Here is a 25623-nt window from a genome sequence, read left to right as displayed (position 1 = left end):
GATGAAGATGGAAAGCCCACCAAAGCCAGCACTAAGCAGGGGGCCAGTTCTCACACCATGTTTTCCCTTTTCTTTTGGGATTGTGTCACGTAACTACTGGGACTTCCAAAAATAACTCTTGGTGGTATTTTCAAAATGCTTCTGAACATATCACATCAGGAATTTTGTGCATTTTCCAATGTAGAAAGAAAAAGTATACGAGTTGTTAATCCTTGTGATAACATAGAGAGAAATGCTTCCCAGTTAAATGATGCTCTTATCTCTGATCTACTCTAAGTCCATATGTGTTCCAGAGCTGCAAGCCTGTCCTGGGGAAATCTTGAGCCTGAAACAGGAGAACCCTTGGAACAATTATGATAATAATAACAACAATAGCAATAACGAATTTTTATATTATGTGATTATGGATAATATAACATATGTTTATGTATAATATATATATATATATAAATGTAAAGTTTGCAGAGCATTTTACAAATATTAATTCATACCGTCTTCACCATAACACTGTAACATGGATGCTACTGTCATCCCCCATTTTTTGAGAAGGAAACTGAGGCAGACAGAGGGTGACTTGCTAAGGGACACCAGTTAGTGTCTGAAGCAGGATTTGAACTCAAGTCTTCTGAGTCCTTGCCCAGCCCTCTATCCCTTATGCTGACTAGTGACCTCTAATCAGGAACATCAGGAAGAACAATGGTGGTGGTAAAGTTACTGTCTTAGCAACCTTGCTGTATCAATAGCCACCCCATTGGGATGGTTCTGAGGTGACCCTAGACCATCATCTGCTCAAATTCAAGGCCTCGTGCCTTTGACTGCTCTGTTACTCTTAACTCACTGAACTTGAATTCATAAAAATTCACAGATTTCTTTCTGACACACTGCCAACTAGCCACACCTTCCCTAATCTTGTTCTTTTGAAGTTGCTTATTTTTTTCTTTTCTTTATTTTTAACATTCATTAAAACAAAAACAAACAAACAAACCCCCCCCCCCCGCAAACATTTCAGCTCTTTCTTTCCTCCAGTCCCTCCCTCACCCATTTGAAGTTGCTTATTTTGATTGACTTCACAATTAGAGGTCCCTGTTAAATCTCTTTGGATAGTGACTCATTAGACATCCACCCCAGCTTGGTTTCATATAGATGTTTGGCAAGCATTTTATCTGTGCCTTCATCCAAATCATTGTTTAAAAGCGTTAAGTAACATGGAGCCAAGCACGGATCCCTGGGTCATGGCATTGAAGACCTCATTCAGTGTTGACACCTGACTGTTTGTTAATAACTCAGCCAGGTCCAGATTCATCTGAGTGCACTATCACTAGGCTTCCTTGCTGTCTTGTCCATAAGAGTAACATGAGAGACTTAGCTTTGGCAGGGATCTGTGTGTGTATGTGTGTGCGCACGCACGCTGGAAGTGGTGTTGTTATTTAGTCATTTTTCTTCTCCAGTATACCATGCTACCTCCAACACGTTTGTTTGTTGTTCAGTCATGTCTGACCCTTTGTGACCCCATTTCAGGTTTTATTGGTAGAGATCCTGGAGTGGTTTATCATTTCCTTCTCCAGCTCACTTTACAGATGAGGAAACTGAGGCAAACAGGGTTAAGTGACTTGTCCAGGTCACACAGCTAGTAGATGTCTGAGGCCAGGTTTGAACTCAGGAAGGTGAGTCTTTCTGACGCCAGGCCAGACACCATCTAACTGCCCAGAGTTAGAAGGACCCAAATTCAAATCCTGCCTTAGACTTTTACTTAGCTTTGTAACACTAGACAAATCCTTTAAGCTCCATCTGCTTCTGTTTCCTCATCTAAGATAATATTTATAAAACTTTTTGCAGACTTTAAAGCTATATAAATGCTAGCTGTTATTGATATTAGATGCTTTCCTAAAATCTAGGTCAGCTATGCCTATATATTGACTAGCCTAGTAACCCTGTCAATAAGTGAAACAAAATTAGTGTGATATGACCTGTTCTTGATGAAACTATATGCTGGTGACTCACTTTTTTTAGGTGTTCACTGATGATCTCTTTAAGAAAATGTTTTAGCATTTTTGCTAGAAACTGACTAGCTCACTGGACTTCCCTTTTTTGAACATTTTCTGTTCTCTAGACAAGTGGTACCTATTCTGTTCTTCACAATCTTTCAGCTATCTCTGACAATGGCTTGGTAATCACATTTCCCAGCCCTTAGTACCCTAGTATGTAATTCATTAGGGCATTGTTATTTGAATTAATCAAGGCTGCTCTCTTATCTCTCTTTTTAACTTCAGTTTCAGTTCCTCACATTTTTGTTTTATCTTTTCCAGTCCAAAATTTATTCTCTTTATCAGAAAAAAAAAAAACCCAAACCAAGGAAGGTAGGAAAAAAGGAAAGGAAGGAAGGGAGGAAGGGAGGGTGGCAGCAAGCACCCCAAGCATCCTCAGGGTTTGCTGCCAACACAGGTTCTTGGATCTGCTTTGATAAAGGAAAGCAACTCAAAATGGGTTAACAAGCTTACTTTAATCAGTCAAACATATATCGTTTACCTAGTTCAGGGGAAAAAGGTCAGCACCCCGAACTTCAGAATATACAGACAGAATTATCAAGACAGAAAAACAGATCAAGTAGACAGTTTTCCAAACTGTGCAATCATTACATCCATACCAAACAACATCTGGGTTTCAAAGCCGGGGGTCTCTGGACAACAGCTTTCCAGAGTTTCATCTGATCGAATCACAGAACACTTCTCAAAGTGAGCCCCAAAACAAAGCTACACATCAGGGCTTATATAGCCTTCTCCTGGCTCAGAGAATGTAACAACCTTATTGACTCACTGGCCAATCGAGAAGTATCTACTGAAAAACAAGCCTCCCACCCCAGGCTCCAGGTGCACTTTAGCCTAGGGGCAGGGAAGATCTTTAAATTTACATTCCCATTACAGGAAGGCAGGCAGGCAGGCTGACAGACCTGACTTCTCTGTGTTGTGTTATTTTAGTCCTGTTCAGTTTATGTGAATGAAGTAGCTTTTTAGATTTATCAGTCAGTTAAACATTGTGCTTCATATGCTATATTCTTTATATACTAGTTGGAAGCTTAGGAAGTATCAGAATATATGCTTCTTATGCTGTTATAATATGCTTTTTATTCTATTGTGCTTTATATACTCTTCAGAAGTTTGGGCATTATCAAAATGGCAAACTCCTTCCTTGAGAGCCTTGTCTCTTTCTAAGAAATCTTCCTGTTCTAACCCAATTCACAATAAATCTTCCTTTCTCTAAATTCCTAAATTATTTATAGTTCCAGTCTTTTGATACGTTATAATGGCTTGTATTATTATTTAACTGGTTATATACAAGTTTTTCTCTTCCCAGCTAAATTATGAATTCCTTGAGAACAGGGACACCATGCATTACACTTCCTTTTGAGATTCTTCAATATACCTGGCTTCAATTCAGTTCTGTCTTTGACACTGTCAGTCACTCTCCTTTCCTTAATACTCTCTTCTTAAGTTTTCCTAACATCGTTTTTCCTGGAATTTCTTCTCTCTATCATTGGTTTACTTTGCTGGATCTGCTTCCAAGTCACTCCTGCTCTTAATAGGTGTCCTTCAGATTCTTCTGGATCTCTTCTTCCTCTTCCTCTTCTTTCCTCCCCTCCCTTCCCTTCCCCTCCCCTCCTTTCCTCTTCTCATTTTAGTGATCATTTCTATGCTAATGATTATCTCTGGACCACCCATCTCACATCTCCAATTACCTGTGGGACATTGGATTTAATGTCTGATAGACACAGTAAACTCAGTGTGTCAGAATCTGAGCTCCTTATCTTTTCCCTCAAATCCTCCCTTCTGAATTTCCCTACAACCATTGAATGTACCACCATCTTCACAACTTAGATGTCATTCATCCTTGACTCCTTATCCTCTCACCCCCACCCCCACATAGTATCTGTTGCCATTTTATCTTCAGAGCACTCCCTTCTCTCCTCTGACACTGCCACCAATCTGGTGTAAGACTTAAGAGTATTCCAGTAGGCTGCTAGTTGGTCTTCCTACCTCAAGGACTCTACCCACTCCAGTATATCCTCTACTCAGCTTCCTGAAGTACAGATCTGATTGTTTCAACCCCTTCTCCCAGCCCCATTCAATAAATTCACATGACTCCCTTTTACCTTCAGGTTCAACTATAAAATCTTCTGTATGACATTCAAAGTTCTCTATAACCTGACCTCATTCTGCCTTTTTAGTCTTCTTATACTTTACCCCCTATATATGCTGTGATCTAAACACACTGACCTTCCTTTTCCTTGAATCATCTCCAACTCTTGTCTTAAGCCCTAGCTAATACACCACTTTATACAAGAAACCTTTTCTGATTCCCGCTTGATGCCTGGTACCTTTCCTCTCTTGGTCATCTCCATTTTATCCTGTATACAGCTACATTGAGTTGTTTGCAGGCTGTCTCCTTCATTAGACTGTGAGAAGGGCATGTCTTAGTATCCTTATCATTTAGTACACTTCCTGACACATAATATTCAGCTGACATTTTTTAAGGGGATGCTTTGTAATGAGCAGTGTGTTGGGTTCTGGAAACTCAAGGACAAAAAAAGGTCATTCCTGCCCTCAAGAAGTTTACATTATGTTGGACAGTAGAACAATAATCAAACTCAGTGATGCTTATAATTATTATGGAGAAAACTGATTACTGTGAATAAAATGGATTGTTAATCTCTATGTTAGGTCAGATTTAATTTCTCTTTCTTGAAGTTTGTCAGGCCTATATATTCTTTTTCCAAATTAAAGGAGAATTATATTTGGAGCTTCTTGCCTCTTCAGTGTAAAATGGCCCGCCATGTTGACATTCACTTCTGGACCTTCTTAATCATGAAGTTCCCCTTCCCAAAACGTCAAACCCACAACTTTTATTGTTAATAGAGTCTCCTTAGCCCCATATCTCTTTCATTAATGGAATCGCAGCATGGGGTTGCACATCCATTTCCCTTAGCTAAGACTAGAGGCTAGATTCCCTGTGACAAGGATTTGATGAGGGACAGATTGTAATTAGACTACCATGGTTTTGTTGCTTGAATTTTTTTATAAGTGAGAAATTGCACACAATGCAGTTGAAATAATATGGTGAGCTTATTTTCAGTGATACAAGAATCCTATTCTAGTAGCCAACTTCCTATTTACTCCTTCCCTGCTGTCTACAGAAATGCATCAGTCTCCCCTATCTTAAAAAAAACAATCCCCCCCAAAAGCCCAACAACACAAAAAACCCCTTCATTTAGTTCTTTTGTGGTGATGGTTCTTTCACCATCTAGATTGTTTTGCTGTTGTGTATTATTGTGTATGTTGTTTTCTTAGCTCTGCTTAGTTCATTTTGCAGTTCATTTAAGTCTTTGCATGCTTCTCTGTATTCATTGTTTCTTATGTCACAGATTGCATTTCTGGATCATAATTTGTTTAGCCATTCCCCAAGCGATCTACAAAGACACAATTCTTTGCTGCCACAAGAAGTTCTGTTATACACAATTCTGTGTATGAACCTTTTGAAAAAAAAAATTAATCATTGACCTTATTAAGGTATATATCTAACATTAGAATCTTACCGAAGGTTAAGAGATAATACATTTTAGTCACTTCAGTTGCATAATTCCAAATTGCTTACGAAAATGGCTATGCCAGTTCACATCTACACTTATAACACCTTAGTGTGTCTGTCATCCCATCTTCCTTCAGCACTGACTATACCCATCATCTGTCATCTTTGAGAACTTGCTGGTTATGAGGTGAAACATTGGGGTTATTTTGATTTTGTTTCTATTACTAGTGATTTGGAGCATTCTTTCATATGGTCAATAATAATTTGTAGTTCTTTGGAGAATTGTTTGTTTTATAACCTTTAATCACTCTTATTAGGCAATTTTTGTTTTTAAATATTTCTATTATTTGTCAAAATAACTTGGATATCAAACCTTCATTAGATCTGAAACAAAGGAAAGTGATATACAATTACTACAGCAGTATTTCTGGACAGAACAACCAAAAACGATGAAAACTTAATGTTATGAAATGATAGAGAATTTGACCCCTGGTCAGACATATGAAAAGATATTCTTCCCTGCTTCTTTTCAGAGACTGAGGTCCAGGGGTGTGGAATATTACAGATTTTCCTCTTGATTTTGCTTATCTCTTTTTTCTCTTTTTCTGTTTAAAAATTCCTTCTTGTAAGGATAAGTTTCTGGCAGGGGTAGGGAAGAGATAAAGGAGGAAACCCAGGCAATGAGAAAACAAAAGATATTAATAAAAATAATTTCAAAATGCACAGTTGAGAGCAAAAATGAATTTAAATGGAGACGGACACAATCAGGACAGTTTTGGTACTATAGAATTAAATCACAACAAACTATATAACAGAAACTCACTGTTTTATAAACAGCCCTCTTTATCTGTCCTATGTATATTGACATATTCATGTTTGTTGATGTTTGCAAAGTGCATAATAAAAATTTTTTAAGAAAAGAACCCTCACTTGACCCACCTGTCTCCTTGAGCTATCATTTTCTCTGCTGCTTTTCACTGCCAAACTAGTATGAAGAGTCTGCTCACTGCCTGAACTTCCTCACCACCCACTCACTTCTCATCCCCTTGCAATCTGTCTTCCCAGCCCACTCTACTGAAACTGCTCTCAAATGTTAGGATGATCTCTTAACTGCTAAATTTGCTGGCCTTTTCTCTATCCTCATCTTATCTGCCCTTGCTATATCTCTTGCTATCCCTAACCATCCTGCCCTCCTGATACTGTCTTCTTCACTGAGTTGTGCAAACATTGCTCTTTTCTTGATTCTCCTCCCACCTATCATCTGATCATTCCTTTTTAGTCCAGTTTGCTCGAGAATGTAGGTGGGATATTACAGGGAGTGCAGGGCTTGGAGCCTGGAATACCTGAGTTCAGATCCTACCTCCCACACTTACTTCCTGTGTGACCCTGGGCAAGTCACCTTCTTTCATCCTGTTTCTTCATCCAGTAGCATGACAATATTAATAGCACCTACTTCTCAGGGTTGTTGTAAGGAACAAATGAGATGTAATCATGGTAGATATCATTGTCATTGCCATATTCATCTTCTGGACTCTAGTCTTTCTCTACTTTTCCTTGGGGGTCTTATTCACATTCACAGGTTGAGTTATAACCTATACATCTAGCCCTAACTTTTCCATTCTGATTTCTAGTTCTGCATCAACCACTGGACATCTCTACTTGGCATCTAAACTCAACATTTCCAAAAGAAAATGATCTTCCTCCCTAAATTGCCTTTTCTGCATTCTGTTGTGCCAACAAACTAGCTCCCTCCCTTTGCCTGAAACATGGCACTATATACATCTCCCATCTCTGTGCTTTTGACCCAGCTGTTCTCCAGGCCAGAAAAGTGTTTTCTTCTTACCTCTGCCTATAGAGTTCCTCACTTAGACCAAGATGAAACTCATGCCCCACATTCCCACCAACAATCATTCGTAATTTCTCTCCAGCTGCTAGTGCCGTTACATTTAATGATCTTATATTTAAACTTTGTTTATCCTTTATGTATTTTGTATATACTTCTTTGTGCACGTGTCTCTCCCAGTAGAATGTAAACTATTGGTATAAGATCAAGGATTGTTTCATTTTTTTGTCTTGTCCTTGGTGCCCAGCACAGTGACTGGCACATAGTTGACCCTTAATCAATACTAGTTGATTGACTGATTGGTTTGACTCACCCCTCTGTCAAACTTTTTTGTTGAGAGAATTACTATTTGAATAGTCACTCAGATTCATAAACTCTGACCAATCCCCAACATTTCTGTCTCCATTTATCCAAACAATTGCCAAGTCTTTTCACTTTTATCTCCACGGTATCTTTCACTTCTTTATTTTTCCCACACAGTAAGTAATTACTCTAATTCAAATTCTAATAATTTTTTTTTATCATGACCAGGTTTTCTTAACCTGGAAGATATAAAGGAGTTTGTGGATTTGCATGGGAAAAAAACAATTACATCTTCCTTTCAGTATAATTAATTTCCTTTTGTTTTCTGCCTTTAAAAAGAGCCAGGGGGCGGCTAGGTGGCAAAGTGAATAGAGCACCAGCCCCAGAGTTGGGATGACCTGGGATCGAATCCCGGCTCAGACACTTAGCACCCACCCAGAAACACCTGGCCGTGTAACCTTGAGCAAGTTACTTAACCCCAATTGCTTAGAAGTGGCCAGGTGGCGCAGTGAGTAAGAGCAACAGCCCCAGAGTTGGGATGACCGGGGATCGAATCTGGGCTCAGATACTTACCACCACACCCAGAAATAACTGGCCATGTAACCTTGAGCAAGTTACTTAAACCCAAATGCTTTAAAAAAAAAAAAAGAGTCAGGGGGCGGCTAGGTGGCACAGTGAATAGAGCACTGACCCTGGGATCAGGAAGGACCTGAGTTCAAATTCAGCCTCAGACACATAACACTCACTGGCTGTGTGACCTTGGGCAAGTCACTTAACTCCAATTGCCCTGCCCTCCCCCCTCCAAAAAAAAAAGCAAAAAAAAAAATAGAGTAAGCTTTGTTACACTGTGAAGGGGCCTGTGATATAGAAAAGGATTAAGAAACCCTTGATCTGGTTTCTTTTTAATGTTTACTAACTGGTCTCCCTGATTCCAGTCCCTCCCTTGTCCAGTGTGTCCTCTATGTCATTCCAAATAATCTTTCTAAAGCATGCAAGTCTAATCATATTATTCCTATGCTCAGAAACCTTCAGTGACTCCCTTTTAGAGTAAAATACAAATTCCTCAGCCTGGCATTTAATACCTTCTATGAATCAGTCAACCAACTTTTGTTAATCATCATTTTTTTGAAAGTCATTTAGATAGACATTTGGGATAAAAATACAACCCACTGCTATCTATCTTCTGACTTGTCTTACCAGTCTTATCTCTTATTCTTTCCCTCTATACACTTTTTGAACCAGCACTTTGTATTCTATATTTTTGCTAAACTAGACTTATTGCTGTCCCCTGACCTCTATATTCCACCTCCTGCTATCATACATTTGCACAGAGTCTACTTATGCCTGGAATGTACTTTTTCCTCATTATCCCAGCCACTGAAAATATACTGTATATAAGGTACTGTACTTTTCTAATAGGGACATTTTGGTTTTTGGAAGGAGCAAAAAAACAATTTGGAAACTGATAAAATGAACTTGTGAAGAAACAGTCATGCAGATAAAATGTTGAAGGGAGACACAGACTGTTCTGAGGGTCAGGTAGAAAACTGCACCTCAAGGAAAGATGCTGAAAAGACCTCGTTGAATGCAGAGTAATAACTGAGTTAACTATGGCTTCAGAGTATTGTGGTCCATTAGTTTTCTTTTGCATGAGAGTACTTTAAAGCTTTTAAGTTTATAACTTAAGAATACTAAATCAAGTGACTGTTTGGGGATTATTGAAAATTTATTTATGTCCATTAGTTTCGTGCCTAACAGAAAGATGGCTTTCTTTCGTTTTACCTCATAAGGTAAAGCTTATTCACTGATCACCAGGGGTCTCTAGTTTGCAGTATTTGAAGAAACCAGATAAGTTTGGAGGACAAGTGCTAGGATGAGATAGAAGAAGCTGAGTTCATTAGGAGAAATTAAAGGCTTCCAGCTGACCCTGTCTGTTAAGATGGCACACTACTGTTGAAATGGAAGAGAGGCATCATTTGGCCAATGGACTGGAGAAAGGCAGGCTCAGCTAAGAGAATATGCTTGAAATGTTCCACTGATTGCAGCAAAACATGATTCTGCTGCTTGAGACAGAGCTGTTTCAGTTTACTGCTTTTTGGTGCTGTACCATAAACAGAGAAAACCTCTTAGGTGTTTTTCTTTCCTGCCCTTTATGGTTTGAGAGTGAGAAACAAGGGTAAAGACAACTTTCGCATTTGTTTTGACCTGCTAGAAGATGATTGGAGAAAGACGAATCTTGAATGAAGAACTCTCTGGGCTTGTCTGCATTGCCCAGAAAGCTAACTTGAATAGCTTTGCAATTCTCTGTCTTAGGGAAACTGTTTTCCACTGAACAAGTGCAATGTTGATTCCCTGCCTCCCCCTCCCCCATTTTATTACAGTGGCTGTGAGCTGAAAGAGCTTGTCAGATTGAGAACTGAAAAAGAGTGGCTTTGCCCAGCAAGACAGCAATAAGAACCAGAAGGAGAGCAGTTAACAGAGAGGTGACTTCATGTGGTAAAGGAACCAGGAGCAGTGAGGCGTGCAGTGCCGAGCTCTCAGTTTCCCTGGGTACAAGGGTTTCCTTATTCTTGCCTTCCTGCCATTCTCTCTGACAGATACTGTGTGTAGGTAGGGAGAGTGTGATCCAGGTTAATGGATAGACTGTGTTGCTTTAATTATTCCTGCTCTTAATTTCTATTAACTGTGATGTTTGATTGTTCCTGCTTTTTTCTTCAATTGAGTAATGTTATGATAATTTTTGGTTTTTCTTTCTGTTGAGGAATTTATATTTAATTCTGATTTTACCTTCTACTTAGTAATTTCTATCTTGTTTTTGCTTCTTCCTTATTCTATAAGTGGTTTATGTTTAAGAGTTAATGGGGAGGGGCGGCCAGATGGTGCAGTGAGTAAGAGCACTGGCCCCAGAGTCGGGAGACCTGGGATTGAATCTGGGCTCAGATAATTAGCACCCACCCAGAACCACCTGGCCGTGTAACCTTGAGCAAGTTACTTAACCCCAATTGCTTAGGGGCGGCCAGGTGGCTCAGCGAGTAAGAGCACCGGCTCCAGTGTCGGGATGACCTGGGGATCAAATCCGGGCTCAGATACTTAGCACCACGACCAGAAATAACTGGCCGTGTAACCTTGAGCAAGTTACTTAACCCCACTTGCTTTAAAAAAGAGAGAGAGAGAGAGAGTTAATGGGGTCAGGTAGGTTGCACAGTGAATAGAGCACTGGCCCTGGAATCAAGAGGACCCGAGTTCAAATTTGGCCTCAGACACTTCACACTTAGCTGTGTGACCTTGAGCAAGTCACTTAACCCCAATTGCCTTGCCTTCTCCCTCCCCCCCAAAAAAAGAATTAACGGGGTCATGGTAACTGATTTTATATTGATGAAAAGCATACCTGTGGGTGCTCAGGAACTACAGTGGTGAATGGTAGGAATGTTATCTCCCTGCTCCTCACCCCCAGGATTAACCTTTCCTGAGGGGAAGAGGGAGTAGAGAACTATCACATACTGCATTGTGGGCATTTAATAGATGACAAAATGAAGAGTTCTAGGAAATAACTTTGTAATTTGAGTGCCCAGCGTATTGTCTTTCACATAGTAGGCATTGGATATTTATCGGTTAATTTGGTTTGTCATTGTTCTCTAGTCTTATGAGTATATATCATGTCACCCCAACTAGATGGTAAGCACTTTGCAGATTGGTACTTTGTCTTATGCTTCTTGTCTGTCCGCACGGTATTCCATTGCTTTGTATGCAGTGTGCAGTCAATAAATGTTTAGTTATTATGTGAAGAAAATTTGATTCCAGTCTTAAGTAGTACGTTTTTCTGCCTCATGATGAGAGGAAAGGACAATGAATCTTTCCATTTTATTCCAATTCTTTTTTTTATTATCTAATAACAACGCCATTGTGCTTTTTCTTATTATTCTAAAGAAAATCAGTCATGGGAGAGGTTTTGTTTGATTTTTTTTTTAAAATAAAGATACTGTGTTTATAAAGTAAAAAGTTGATAGTGACCCAGGATTCTATGCTGAAGAATGGAATTAGATTGAGTACTTACATCTCTGAGAAGAGGAGGAGTGAGAGGTTACTGAGAAAAGGTTAGAGTTTCTTCCTGGACTTACTGTAGCCAGGCCTTTTTGCAGGCCAAGTTTTCAGAGAGCCCAGCCAACATCCCCCCCCCTTTTTTTTGGGCATCCTTTGCAAAGCTAGGAGGGCTTTAACATAATTAAATGTCCTTTAAAGCATAAAGCAGAGTAAAGGATTTAGAACTATATCAGAATAAAAGAATATATTGGAAAAATCCAGCGTTACTATGACATCCTGTTAGGAAAAGTCATTTTTAAAAGAGGAATTTCACATTATATCATGAATATTAACAAATAGAAATTTTACTGAACTGGGCAAACAGTTCTGACTTAGGAAGCACTAGTGATATCTGGTTCCTGCTAGGTTCATGAATACCATATAATTCTACTGTCCTGTAGTTCAATAGCATCATGTTGAGCACAAAGATATCATAAAAAAATATTGTCAAGAACTTGCCAAAATTCAGGTATTCCACAATTTTATCCAATTTGACAAGCATACTTTTTCTTAGGTGCTAAGGATCTGGGGACAAAAATTATGACTTTATATTAATTTTTAAATTATAATTATAATAAAAATAATTATTTTATATTAACAGTCCCTGCTCTCAAGGAGCTTGTATTCTAAAGGGTGGAAACATGTATTTAGACAAATACATTGAAATTGATTTTGAGGGGGATAGAGGAAATCACTGAAAAGTGGAGGAAGTTAAAAAGGCTTCTTGTAAAAGGTAACAGGAACTGAGCACTGAATCAAACTCTAGGGATTCCTAAAGGCAGAGATAAGGAGGAAAAACTTTCTAAGCATGGAGTCAGTTTATGCAAAAGCATGAAGGAGGGAGTTGGGATATTGTGTATAGGCCACTCTGACTGGAATAGAGATACCACAGTGGGTGTAATATGATTTGGTAGATTGGAGGCAGATTGTGAAGGACATTAAATTCCTGTTATCAGCAGGGAAGCAATTCAACATGACAGACCAGTATGTAAGGAGTCTCAATATGGCATCTGTGCAGAGGGAAACTAAGGCTCTTCTGCTAGTTTGGTGTCTTGTTGAAAAAATGGAGGTGAGGTTAATTTGACATGATTTGTTCTGATGACACAGTGTTCATTGTGAGCCATGTTCATTGTGAATACATTGAAATATCTCATACTGATTATGCTTAACTTTGTACTATCTGAAGCTGACTGCAAAAAAAATCTGCAAAAAAAAGAATGAGCAGTTACCATTCTAGGACCTGCTTCTGGGGAAAGAATCTTCTTTTTCTTCCCTGGGTGAATTTCATAATCAGAGCTGGAGCCATATATCTCCAACAACTGGGAACCAGACAATAGTCTTTTCTTTTGGGGAGGGGTGCAGGAGGGAGCTTTTGGTCGCATTTGTTAATAAGTTCTCAAATGAGAATTTGACTTAGTGAGACCTCAGTACTTTCTTGCTTTTTCCTTTTATTTTAGAGTTTCTAGGAGTTACATCTAGAAAGAAATAGGCAAGGGAAAATCTTCTGTCTCCTCAATTGTTTCCCTTCATCTTCTTTCCACCCACACACCTCCCCCCCAAAAAAGTTGAAAAAAATCAGTTAAGGGTATAAAACAGTTACAGCCATGATGGTAGCTAACATTTATGTTTCACTTTAAAGTTTGCAAAGCTCTTTGAACATGTTAACTTATTTGATCCTTAAAATAGCCCTGAAAAAGGTTAAGTGAATTTCTTAGGGCCACACCATTAGAGTGCAGTGCCTAGAGTCATGAAAACTCACCTTTCTGAGTTCATATCTGGCCTCTGACACTTACTAGTTGTGTGCCCTGGGCAAGTCACTTCAACCCTTTGATGAGGCCATTGCACCAGAGAGATCATAAGTCCCTTCTCTTTCTTATTCATACTCTCTGGGGCTATGAAATCATCTTTCATAACTATAATACCTGGCATTTATTTGTACTTTGCTTCTGAGAGTCTCAAGGAGCTTCACTTACACATTTTCTCATTTATCCTTACTCAAACTTTGTGCCCAAGGTGAAGAGAAATACTATCTCCATTTCACAGATGGACTAATGACTCACAGAGAGTTGATATTTTTCAGGGTCATCTAATCCATCAATAGTGGAACTTGGGCTTGAATCCTGTGCAGGACTCTTGACCTTGGCTAACCCTGCCTTTAATTTTTTTTATAATTTCTCCATCCCTCTCCCTTGCCAGTCATGGGGCTGAATGAGATAATGTCTGAGAAGTACTTTGCCCTCTTTGGAAAGAGGCCCTGTCTGTTCACCTTGGGAACCTTCCTAGTTCCTCAGGATTTAATCTAGAGCATTCTGGGTTAGCCAGAAAATCTGGGTACTCTTGAGATTCACCAATCTACTCAAAATCAGCAGCTATATACAAGGGCAACCAGCATGAAACCTTCATTACCTGTACTACTTGTGGGGAGGAGAATTTTCAAGAAAAAGGATATTTTTGAATTATAATTTTTTCTTCCTTTAAAGAAGATAAAAACCATCAGAAATTTCAAATATATTTAGGACTGATTTTCAGCCTCCAAAGTGTTAGCTAGCAACGTGGTACGTCAGAAAGACTGATGGGCTTAAATCTCAGTCTCTGCTTACTTCTAGTATCTCCTTGGGGAAGTCACTTAACTTCTTGGGCCTCAGTTTCCTTACCCGTCAATTGGTTGTGGGAATGGACTTTGAACTTGATGACCTCTGATGTCTCTTCAGGTTGTTTTACATCTATAATTCTTCTTCTCAGCAGTGTTCAAGTTCCAGTCATCCCTACTGTTTCTTCCTCTAGTTTTGTTGGAGGAAAAGTCTGCCCTTGATATTCATAGTCATCACGCAGCCAGAGGATAATGGGGTGTGTTCCTCTTAACTGGGTTGTTTTCAATAAGGACTTGGCAAAAGCCAATATATCTCATGAGAGCTGCAGATGCCCCTGATGGGGCTGCATTCTCGAGGCCTACTGTGGAAGACTAAGGGAAAAGGCTGTGGCGGTTTGGGGAGTATTTTTAAATAGTGTTCCAAGATACACAATAAAAATCAGAAACAGAAGCTCAGTTTTGGCATCTGGACTAAGTTCTTTGTATTCAGGATAGGAGGTGTCTTGATTCTAGAACTGGAGGAAACTGGCCTTCTTGAGCCTGATCCCAGGATATAATTCTCTCTGGTCAGCTCTTACCGAGCATATTGTGAGGAAGATGGTGAGAATGGTATACAGGAATGGTTAGTAGACCATGCCTACCTACCATAAGTAGTGAATTCAGGACTGACTGATCAGGAAATTGGAAACTTTTGGACTGTCCACGGGCAAGAGTATAGATGAGTTACAGGTTACTACCAGCATTAGCATTGTCTCCCTTGCCCTTTCTTCCTATGCCCCACCCTCAAAACATGAATTTGGGTTAAAATGAGCATAAAGATCAAACTTCAAAGCTCCCCATCATGAAGGCATTCTCAGAGCTTTCTATAAGAGCAGGCTTTGCCTTGGTAAGGGTCAAAGATACTTGGGTTGATAATGCATATGTAATCTTCAATCCTTGATCCTACCTCTGAAATTTACCAGCAGTATGATCTGCACATGCCACTCAACCTTCCTCAGTTTCCTCACTGGTAAAGGGTGAATAATGATACCTATGCTACCTACCTCACAGTGTCATTGGGATGAAAGTGTTTTACAAAACTTTAATTCACTATATTGATTTTAATTATTTAGCACCATGTTACAAATATTTATATTAATTTATAAAGGAGGAGTTAAATTTATAGAGGAGCAACCTTTTTCCTTCTTTGCCTCTTACCCTAACTCACTGTTCTGCTACCCATCTCATTGCAGCACCCTGAGACCCTGGATTATGCAGTCGAGGACATCATACTCTAGAAATAAGCATGGGGGGTGGGAGCAGGAGTTTGAGGAGCAGAGCATTGTTTTGACTTCTACCGCAGAATCTTTCCCATTTGCTCTCATTCCAGTTAGGTAGGTAAGAAGACAATTAAAAAAAAAATCCTTTGTTAAATAAGGCTGCCTGGTTATAGGGGCTGGAGTGCTGAAGTCAGAATCAAGAGGATTGGATTCAAAATCTAGCTCAGCTGTTTCTTATCCATCTGACTTTGTCCAAGGGATTTCATTTCTCTGGGTCTCAGTTTATTTGCAAAATTATAGGATTGAATTAGATAACCTAGATCTACCTGATGACTTCTAAGTTTTGACTGTGTCAGTATACTGGGCATCTCTAAAGAATTTTTTTTAAAGGAGCAGGGAGGGAGAGAAAGTGTATCTAATTCAAAAGCCCCGTCATTTTACAGGGGAGGCAGCTGAGACCCAAGGGTAGTTAGTGACTACCCAAGGTCACAAGGTTCATTCCTTTAAGAAACCTAGCATACTTACTGGTATTAAACTTTTTTGGGGAGGGGTGGGGATCCCATCCCTAGGGGACACATAGTAAACTTGAAGGGCTGGTCTTATCCATTATGTATGGGTAGCATAGTGTCTCCTCCCAATTTCCCTCTCCCCCTTGCCCCATACATACATGCATACATACATACATATATACATACACACATGCACACACATGCATACGCACACATACACACATAAGAGTAGCTTTCCTAAATTTGTAAAGCCTGATTTATTAAAGAAGGAGGTGTGAATTAATGTTTGAAAACTGCTTTGAAAGTGGGAAAGTGTTGCTGGTTGCAGTTTCATTACCAGGAGTGAGGCCTTCCCCGTTTCTTTAGGCCAGAATTCCCTCAGGCTAGCAAAGTGGTCTTTGGCTTCAGGCAGATTTGAGTGAAAGAAAAAGCTTGGTCTAATATGTCTTCTTAATGAAAAAGAATCCATTGCAGTTCACCAAAATTAAGTTACATTTCAACTTGCTTTCATCTCTGCTTAGAATAGCAAGAAAGTCTGGAGAGGAAGAGGAGAAAGAAGAATAACTATGCTTTCTCTTTCCATGGTGGCTATTTCAGCACCATTTATAAAACCTCAGGTCTGCATTACTGTCCACTGATAAAGCTTTTCTTCTGTTCACATAATCCATTCGAAGGGTGATTCTTTCACTCAAGTGCCTCATCTCCCTGCCTTTGTACTAACCAGTCCCTGTTTCTGGAATGCTCTGCCCCCCAGTTATTTTTGGCTTCCTCCTGCAAGAGGCTTTTCCTGATCCTTCTAAATGCTTGCCAGACCCTTCCCCTTCAGTCTAAGGTGTAGTTATATACCTGTTATCTCCCTCATTAGAATGTAAGCTCCTTAAGCTTATTAATATAAATAGCATGGGCTCTTTTGATCGTTCTTTGTACCCCTAGCACTTTGCACAGAACCTGATGCATAGTAAATGTTTTATAAATGCTTATTGATTGATTCATATGCTAGAATTTCTAATTAGAAAGGGGCAAAGTTTTCCTTGATAATTGGAATTGAAAAGTGACTCTTAGAGAAATTAAATATATTAGCTCCTCAGTAGACTTTGTTCAGAATCATTTGACCTTTGGCTAAGCTGTTGCTGAGACTGGGCATGTTTGTCAATATGAAGCCTGTAAAAGCCTGTTGCTGAATCATTCCCACGACATGCAGACATGGAGAGATGCTTTTGCGTACCTCCCCTTCCTCTAACCCTAAGGTGGCGAGAAAGCCCAGCAGGTTACATAAGTGAGCTGAGCAGGCCAGATGGCTGGCGGGTAGCCCAGCTGAATTCAGCTTTGGATGCTTTTGGGAATGCCTGCACTTGTAATAAAACGTGGGCTCATTTTTAATGAGAATAGTCATTCAGTTTAGCTGTTTGAATCAGTTGAGCAAGACTTAAACGGAGGCCTGTGAGCCTACTAGGACGGCTGTTTGCTTTGCCCTTGCTGGAGGTCAGGGATTGGGAGGAGACTATGTCACTTCAGTTAAAAACTGAACTGAACAAGAAAGAAAGGGATGGGAGACAGCCGTGTGTAGGAGTTAAAGAGTGGCTTATGACCCAGCCTTCCTATTGGGAAAGGAAAAAAATGATGGCATCAGCTAATTCCAGCCCAGTGGCTTTCCCATGAATGACAGGTACCGGGATCTTAACATTGGAGGAGTAGGCCACCTGTCAAGTCTACATTTACCTTCTTTTTTCCTGAGTTTCTGAAAGAATGTGGAACAGAAGGATGAGCCACTTTTCCCCATAACTCACCCAGCCCCCAAGATACTGAGAAGTTTACTTAACCACATAGAATAGGGATTGGCTTGGCGGCCCTGCCTTTTAAAAATACTTTGGAAGAGAGAGAGCTCATGGATTCTGAAGCATATCTTCTTTCACTTTTTTTTCTTGCTTTATTTTATTTTTTGCAACATGGCTAATATGGAAATATGTTTTGCATGACTTCATGTATAATGGATATTGTAATTTCTTGCTTCTCAATGGGGATGGGGGATGGAAGGAGGGAGAGAATATGGAACTGAAAATAATACCTAAAAAATGCTTCAGAAGAAGAAGAAAACAGAGCTGTGAAGTTAGAGGTAGAAGTGGAATATCTCTTACGCATTTTTCCTTATATTTCATGTTTTCTTGTTATGCTTCTTAGAACCAGTGGTTTATTTTACCTGAATTGCCCCACCATGCATTTTAAAAATGTTTATATTTATTTTGTTAAATTTTTCCCAATTACATGTCAAAAAAATTAGTGTTCATTTAAACAATTTTGAGTTACAAATTCTCTCCCTCCCACCCTTTCCCCATCCCTTGTTAAGACAAGCAATATATGACTTAGATCATGCAAAACATGTTTCCATTTTAGCCATATTGAAGAAGGAAACATACACACTGAAAAATAAAGTAAAAAAAAATGTGCTTTAATGAAAGATTGTAAGTTCTCTCTTTTTCGTCATGGGTCCCACCCTGTATTTTACTAAATGGAAAAGGTGATTGATTTGGAGGTCCAAAGGCCTCTGGTTCAATCTTATCTCTACCATTTAGTGACTTTGGGTAAGTCACTGAGCCACTCCAGGTCTTACTTTCCTCATTTATATATGAAGGAGATAGACCAGATCAGAGATATTAAAATAGAATAAAATGTAATTGGGAAATATTTAGCAAAACCTTTAAAAATGCAATAGAACATAGATAATGTTAGTATGTAGTTTCAGAATCATTATGCAGCCTGCATGAATCCTTATGTATCGTTTAGTGTGCCAACCCCCTTCTGCCTCTCCTCCTCTCTTCCCCTCGCCCCATTTTTTAGTTTGATACCTTTTTGATAGATCTTTTTCAGATCTAAAATATTGTGATCTTAGACGTTTTTCTATTTTTTTTTTTAGTCCAAAACTTTTTTGTGGTGTCTTATGACTTTTCTAAATGCATGAGTTGTGTCTTTAAGAGATAATGGTAGTCTGGTAGAAGAATCAGGAAGCTTGAGTTTTGTGTGTGGCCCCAGTGTTGAAGGCCTACCTCTATGAGTTGGAGCCTTGCTTTAAATGAGAATATGATTACCACAGTAACTGTAGACAGATGGCAGTTTTCATTTCCTAGGTCTGAAGAGCTCTCTAAAACTTGGACCTAGCTTGCAATAACATAAGGTTGTTGGCAGATGGGGGGTCGGTTCTTTTTTAGGTTAATGGTGACTGTATTTATAATATGCATGGTCAGCAGTTTGCATGTAGTCATTTGAGCACTATGCTCTCAACAAGAGACATTTAAAACAAGCCTTAAAAATAGGAATGTTGCTGCCCCTGGGAGTGAGGCACCAACTGGGGTTTTCTTCTCTGCTGTGGCTCTGCTGACAGCTAACTGTCCCAAGAGCTGGAATTGGGTTGCCATGTGTACTAGGCAGGGTACAGAACAGTTCTAGAGAATCAACCTGAGAGGCTTAGTAAGGGTACTTACGCTTTCCTTAAAAAAAAAAAAAATTCCAACAGTGCCTTATATAGTTAGGACCTGCCTTTGGCAATATTGTAAAAGAAGGCAAAGATTGCTAGGTTTCAGAAATATGACACTGATTTGTTCCAGCCACGGGGAATATTTAAAGATCCTCTCTCAATAGTAGAACTCCTGGGGAAGGTAGGCCTTTAAATTTTTCCATGAGTCTCTATACCATGTTCTAAGCCATTTGCCAACTAATCGCTGCTAAGCTGTTAATTTATAAGACAACCCCTCCCAAGTCTATTTATATCTTAATAGAAGGCTCTTGAGGAGCATAGAATCCTGGCGCAGAGCAGTTTTCTAAGACCTGAAGCAGGGGTTCTGAATTGGAGTCTGTGAACTTGATTATTAAAAAAAAAAAAAGTTGTTTTTGATAGCTGTATTTTGCTATAATTGCCTTTGTAATTTATTTGCTTAAAAACATTACTCTGAAAAGAGGTCTGTAGGCTTCACCAGACTGCTACAGGGGTTCATCCACACACACAAAAGGTTAAGAGCCTTTTTAAGGTAAAAAAAACCTTGGTTTTAAGGTTAAATTCTTTTTTCTTAAATTTATTTTTAGTTTTCAACATTCATTTCTACAAGATTTTGAGTTACAAATTTTCTCCCTGTCTTTCCCTATCCTCCACCCCAAGATAGCAAGCCTACTGAATACCCCTTCCCCCAATCTCTCTCTTATATCTTCCCCCATATCCCCTCTAGCTTTCTAGTAGGGCAGTATGGATTTCTATACCCCAGTGCCTGTATATCTTATTTCCCAGTTACATGTAAAAAACAATTTTTTTAAAATTTGTTTTTAAAACTTTGGTTTCTAGATTCTTTCCTTTCTTCCCTCCTCACCCACCCCCACTGGGAAGATAAACAATTCAATATAGGTTGTGCATGTGTAGTTACTCAAAATATTTACATAGTAGTTATATTGTGAAAGACTAACTATATTTCCATCCATTCTATCCCACCCCCCACTAATTCTATTTTCTACTTTGACCCTGTCCCTTTGCAAAAGTGTTTGCTTCTAACTACCCTCTCCCCCAATCTTCCCTCCCTTCTATCATTCCCCTCTTATCTTCTTCCCCCCTACTGTCTTGTAGGGTAAGATACCCAATTGAATGTGTATGTTATTCCCTTCTTAAGCCAAATTCAATGAGAGTTAGGTTGTCCCATTCCCTTTCACCTTCCTGCTCTTCCCCTCCATTGTAACAGTTTTCCCTTGCCTCTTTTATATGAGATAATTTACCCTATTCCGTCTCTCCCTTTCTCCTTTTCTCATTATATTCCTCTCTCACCTCTTAATTTTATTTTTTAGATATCATCCCTTCATATTCAACTGATATTATGCCCTCTGTCTATGTATACATGTACACACATACACCCTCCTGTACCTTTATATGTATGTATATATGCACACAAATATATTCCCTTCAACTATCCTCATACTGAGAAAAGTCTCATGAGTTACAATGATAATTTTTCCATGCAGGAATGTAAATAGTTCAACTTGAATAAGTTCCTTACGATTTTTTTTTTCCTGTTTGCCTTCTCATGCTTCTCTTGCTTCTTGTATTTGAAAATCAGATTTTCTGTTCAGCTCTGGTTTTTTCATCAAGAATGCTTGAAAGTTCTCTTTTTCATTGAAAAACCATATTTTCCCCTGAAACATTATACTCAATTTTGCTGGGTAGGTGATTTTGCTTTTAATCCTAGCTCCTTTGACTTCTGGAATATCATATTTCAGGCCCTTCAATCCCTTAGTGTAGAAGTTGCTAAATCTTGTGTTCTCCTGATTGTGTTTCCACAATACTCAATTGTTTCTTCCTGTCTGCTTGTAATATTTTTCTTCTTGATCTGGGAACTCTGGAATTTGGCTATGATATTCTTAGGAGTTTTCTTTTGGGGATCTTTTTTTTTTTTTCCTAGCAATTGGGGTTAAGTAACTTGCTCAAGGTTACACGGCCAGTTATTTCTGGGTGTGGTGCTGAGTGTCTGAGCCCGGGATTGGATCCCCAGGTCATCCCGACACCAGGGCCGGTACTCTTACTCGCTAAGCCACCTGGCCACCCCTAAGCAGTTGGGGTTAAGTAACTTGCTCAAGGTTGCATGGCCAGGTGTTTCTGGGTGGGTGCTAAGTGTCTGAGTCCAGATTCGATCCCCAGGTCATCTCGACACTGGGGCCGGTGCTCGTAGTTGCTGTGCTACCTGGCCGCCCCCGGGGATCTTTTTCAAGAGGCAATTGGTGAATTCTTTCAATTTCTATTTTGCCCTCTGGTTCTAGAATATCAGCACTGTTTTCCTTGACAATTTGTTGAAGGATGATTTCTAGGTTCTTTTTTTGATCATGGCTTTCAGACAGTCCAATAATTTTTAAATGATCTCTCCTGGATCTATTTTTCAGGTCAGTGGTTTTTCCAATGAGATATTTCACATTGCCTTCTATTTTTTCTTTTGTTTGGATCTGTTTTATAATATCTTAATTTCTCATAAAGTCATTAGGTTCCATTTGCTCCAGTCTAATTTTGAAGGAATTATTTTCTTCAGTGAGCTTTTGAAATTCCTTTTCCATCTGGCCAATTTGACTTTTAACGCGTTTTCCTCATTGGCTTTTTGGGCCTCTTTTCCATTTGAGTTAGTCTGTTTTTTAAGGTGTTATTTTCTTCATTATTTTTTTGTGTCTCCTTTAGCAGGCTGTTGACTCACTTTTCATAATTTTCTTGCATCATTCTCATTTCTCTTCCCAATTTTTCCTCCATTTTTCTTACTTGATTTTTAAAATTCTTCCTGAGCTCCTCCATGGCCTGTAACCAGTTAAATTGTGTTGTTTTTTTTTTTGGAGGGCAGTTGGGGTTAAGTGACTCGCCCAGGGTCACACAGCTGGTTTTTGTGTTAAGTGTCTGAGGTCGGATTTGAACTCAGGTCCTTCTGACTCCAGGGCCAGTCCTCTATTCACTGTGACACCTAGCCACCCCCTGTTCATATTTTTCTTGGAAGCTTTTGATGCAGGAGTTTAGACTTCATTGTGTTTTTCTGGTTCCATGCTTTGATCCTTTTTGTCCCCAAAAAGAGGATTCTGTGGTCTGATTGTGCTCCCTGTGCTTGCTCATCTTGCCAGCCAATTACTTGACTTTTGAGCTCTTTGTCACAGTAGAACTCTGCTTCTAGAGTGGAAAGAGCTATGTCCCAAATTGCTGAGGTTTTCCCATATGTTGTCAGAGATATGAGGAGGGTGCCCTCTCTTACAGATACCCCAAGTTCTCTCATTCTGGCGTTTCTCATCCCAGGGCCACTACCTAAGACTGCCACCCAGATCCAAGCAGGTCAAAGCAAGAGCAGTTGCTCTCTGAATGGTTGCTTGGTCCCCCTATGATCTGTAGGCTAGGAGCCCAGGAGGCAACCACGTGGCAGCAGCTGCAGCTGCCCTGCCGTAGCCACCTTTCGCCTCAGGGGCATGGGCCAGACTGCGTTCTTCCATCACCTGATTCCAACAGAGTTCCCCACTGACCTTTTACTTTCTCTTTGGCATTTATTGGTTGAGAAGTCTGAAAACTGCCACACTTGCTAGTGATTCACTCTCCTGAAGTCTACTCTGTCTGGTCTCTGCCGCTGGTCAGGGCTGCCCTGAGCCTGGCCTGTACAGCTCATGTGGGACTGAGCTTGGCTCCCAGTCCAGTGCGATAGGCCCTTCCTGTCAGCCTACCAGGCTGCCTTCAGTGGGAGATTTGTTTCTCTCTGTCACTTTGTGGGTTTTGTAGCTCTAAAATTTGTTTAGAGTCATATTTTACAAGTATTGAAGGTGGTTTTAGCAGGAGCTCAGACAAGTTCCTACTTTTACTCAGCCATCTTGGCTCAACATACCTAAGGTTTTTAAGTTCTTTATAGCAAAGATTTCAACAGCTATGATATATGGTTTTATAATTACTCAATTAATTAATCTGATACACATTTATTTAGGTGTGCTTTCTATAGAATATTATGCTGGGATAATACAAAGTTTAGATAAGGTGAACCTTTTAACTCATTTTGCTCAGAACTAAGTCTCTGTCCCTTCCTAGCCACTATTTCCAAACCTTTTCCACTTACCCTCCCTACTTTCCAGCTCCCTTTCTGTCTTGCTTTCTTACGTATGTATACCTAGCACCTAGCAGAGTGTCTGGCACACAGTAAGTGCTTAATAAAGGCTTTATCTATTTTTCTGTCTCATGTGATTTATCATTGACCTTAGAATTTCAGAGTTGGATTGAAACTTGAATATTGTTTTGAATTTGTATTATGGCACTGTGATTTGGTAAGCTGGCATTAGAGTCAAAAAGAACTGGGCTTAGGGTGCTTCCTCCAATATATGAGAGCTTTATGAACCTGGGCAGGTCATTTAACTTTTCTGTGTTACATGGTGCTGAGGGAAGAGGGAGAGTGTCTTGTTCCCAGTTGCATGACTAATTACTTTTTCATGATAGAGAATCTTTTCAGGCATTCCTTAGATTGTATCCTGCAGGTGTCTAGCTGCTCTTCAGAGTGACTCTAACTTGTTTTTATATTTAGCCAAGGAGCACAGTATGCTCTGTAAATTGTTATAGAGGGAGAGGGAGTTGGGTGGGGGGAGAGAGAGAATGAGAGAGTATGTGTTTTTAAATATCATCCCTGTGAGTTGAGTAGCCAAGAAATGACACAAGGTGCAGGTTCCCTACCCCTGGATTAGAAGTTTCTGACCCTTTTTGTTGCATGAACCCCTTTGGCAGCCTGGTCCAGCCTATAAACCCCCTCTCAGCATAATTTTCTTTAAAAAAACTTCTGAATTAATGAAAATGCTAAATTTTAGTTTGAGGTTAGTGAAAATAAAGATGTAATTTCTCTTATCCATCAAGCTTTGCATACTCTTGAATCTATCCACAGGCCACTGTGGTCTCTAGACACTGGGTTTAAGACTCAGAACAAGCTGCCTTCTAGGATAGTCTTTTTTTGAGGGGGTAGGGAGGGCAATGCTTTGAACAATTTATAGTTGCAAGAATTGGGACCCTTTATGTTTGGCTACTGGTTCTGCCCCTGACTATACAAAGTGTCTGTGCCTTACAGTATCCTCATTTGAAGACTAGATTAAGGCCGAGGTGATAAGAAGGGGACATGTTGAATTTTGCTTTAGTGCCTCCATTTACAAGCAGATTGGGTGCCATCCAGCATGTAGGGCAAGCTTGGACAAAACACTATGATCATGGACCAAACTTCACCTCCAACTCCAGACATTGTTAGAGCAATAAACCTAGGAAATTTTGCTTCTGGGGCAAATACCACAAACTGTCGCAGAGAACAGGGCAGAGTTGGGGAGGAGCTCATCTCAGCCTGCCATCTGGCAACTTCTTATTTTAACTAATTATTCTTACTAACTAGATGCTAAGCTTGGTTGTTTCCATGCTGCTAAGGGAGTGTGAGTGCTGTCATCACCTTCTGAATTTAGCCTCCTGGTCCAGAGCTCCAGTCACCCCACCCCAGTTATGTTTTTGACCATTATGTTAGGGATATTCAATCAGCTTCTTGGGATTGAGTGTTCCTTCTCCTGTGAGGCCAACAAGAACTCCATTAAAACCCACTCCTTCTTTCTTTGGTACTCCAGTTGGCTCATGATGATATATGGGGCAGGACAGAGTATTTTTATGTTCATAGTCACTAAAAGGCTTCTTAAGTTTTACAGCAGTGGAGAACCTCTGGTATTCTCTCATACTTCCCTTCTCCCTAATACCTTAGAATAACAACTAGATAGAAAAACAGAATTTGAGAATCTTTTGCAGCTCAGATTTTGTTGAGTTCAGGTGAAGATTCTTCATAGATTTTAGTTCATCATTATTCATGTTAGAGATTAGAAATACCAATTTTAGCCATAAATCCAAGGAATCTCTTTGTTCCTCACCTGTACCCTACCCTATATCCAGCCATGAAGGTGCTGCATTCTAGACTCCCGGCC

At 39.7% G+C, this 25623-nt stretch overlaps 1 protein-coding gene across 1 annotated transcript in view; it reads left to right on the top strand.

Moving 5' to 3' along the window:
* The window catches only part of ARHGAP26 (Rho GTPase activating protein 26), a 517847-nt gene that overhangs the window by 224746 nt on the left and 267478 nt on the right, over positions 1-25623 (top strand). The window lies entirely within an intron of this gene.

This window comes from Petaurus breviceps, unplaced genomic scaffold (assembly GCF_028583685.1).
Source record: "Petaurus breviceps papuanus isolate PSGF00001 unplaced genomic scaffold, PetGlider_PUasm1.0 551, whole genome shotgun sequence".
Taxonomy (NCBI): Eukaryota; Metazoa; Chordata; class Mammalia; order Diprotodontia; family Petauridae; genus Petaurus; species Petaurus breviceps.
Note: the sequence above shows the minus strand (reverse complement) of the source record. Positions and strands in the feature narration are given on the sequence as shown.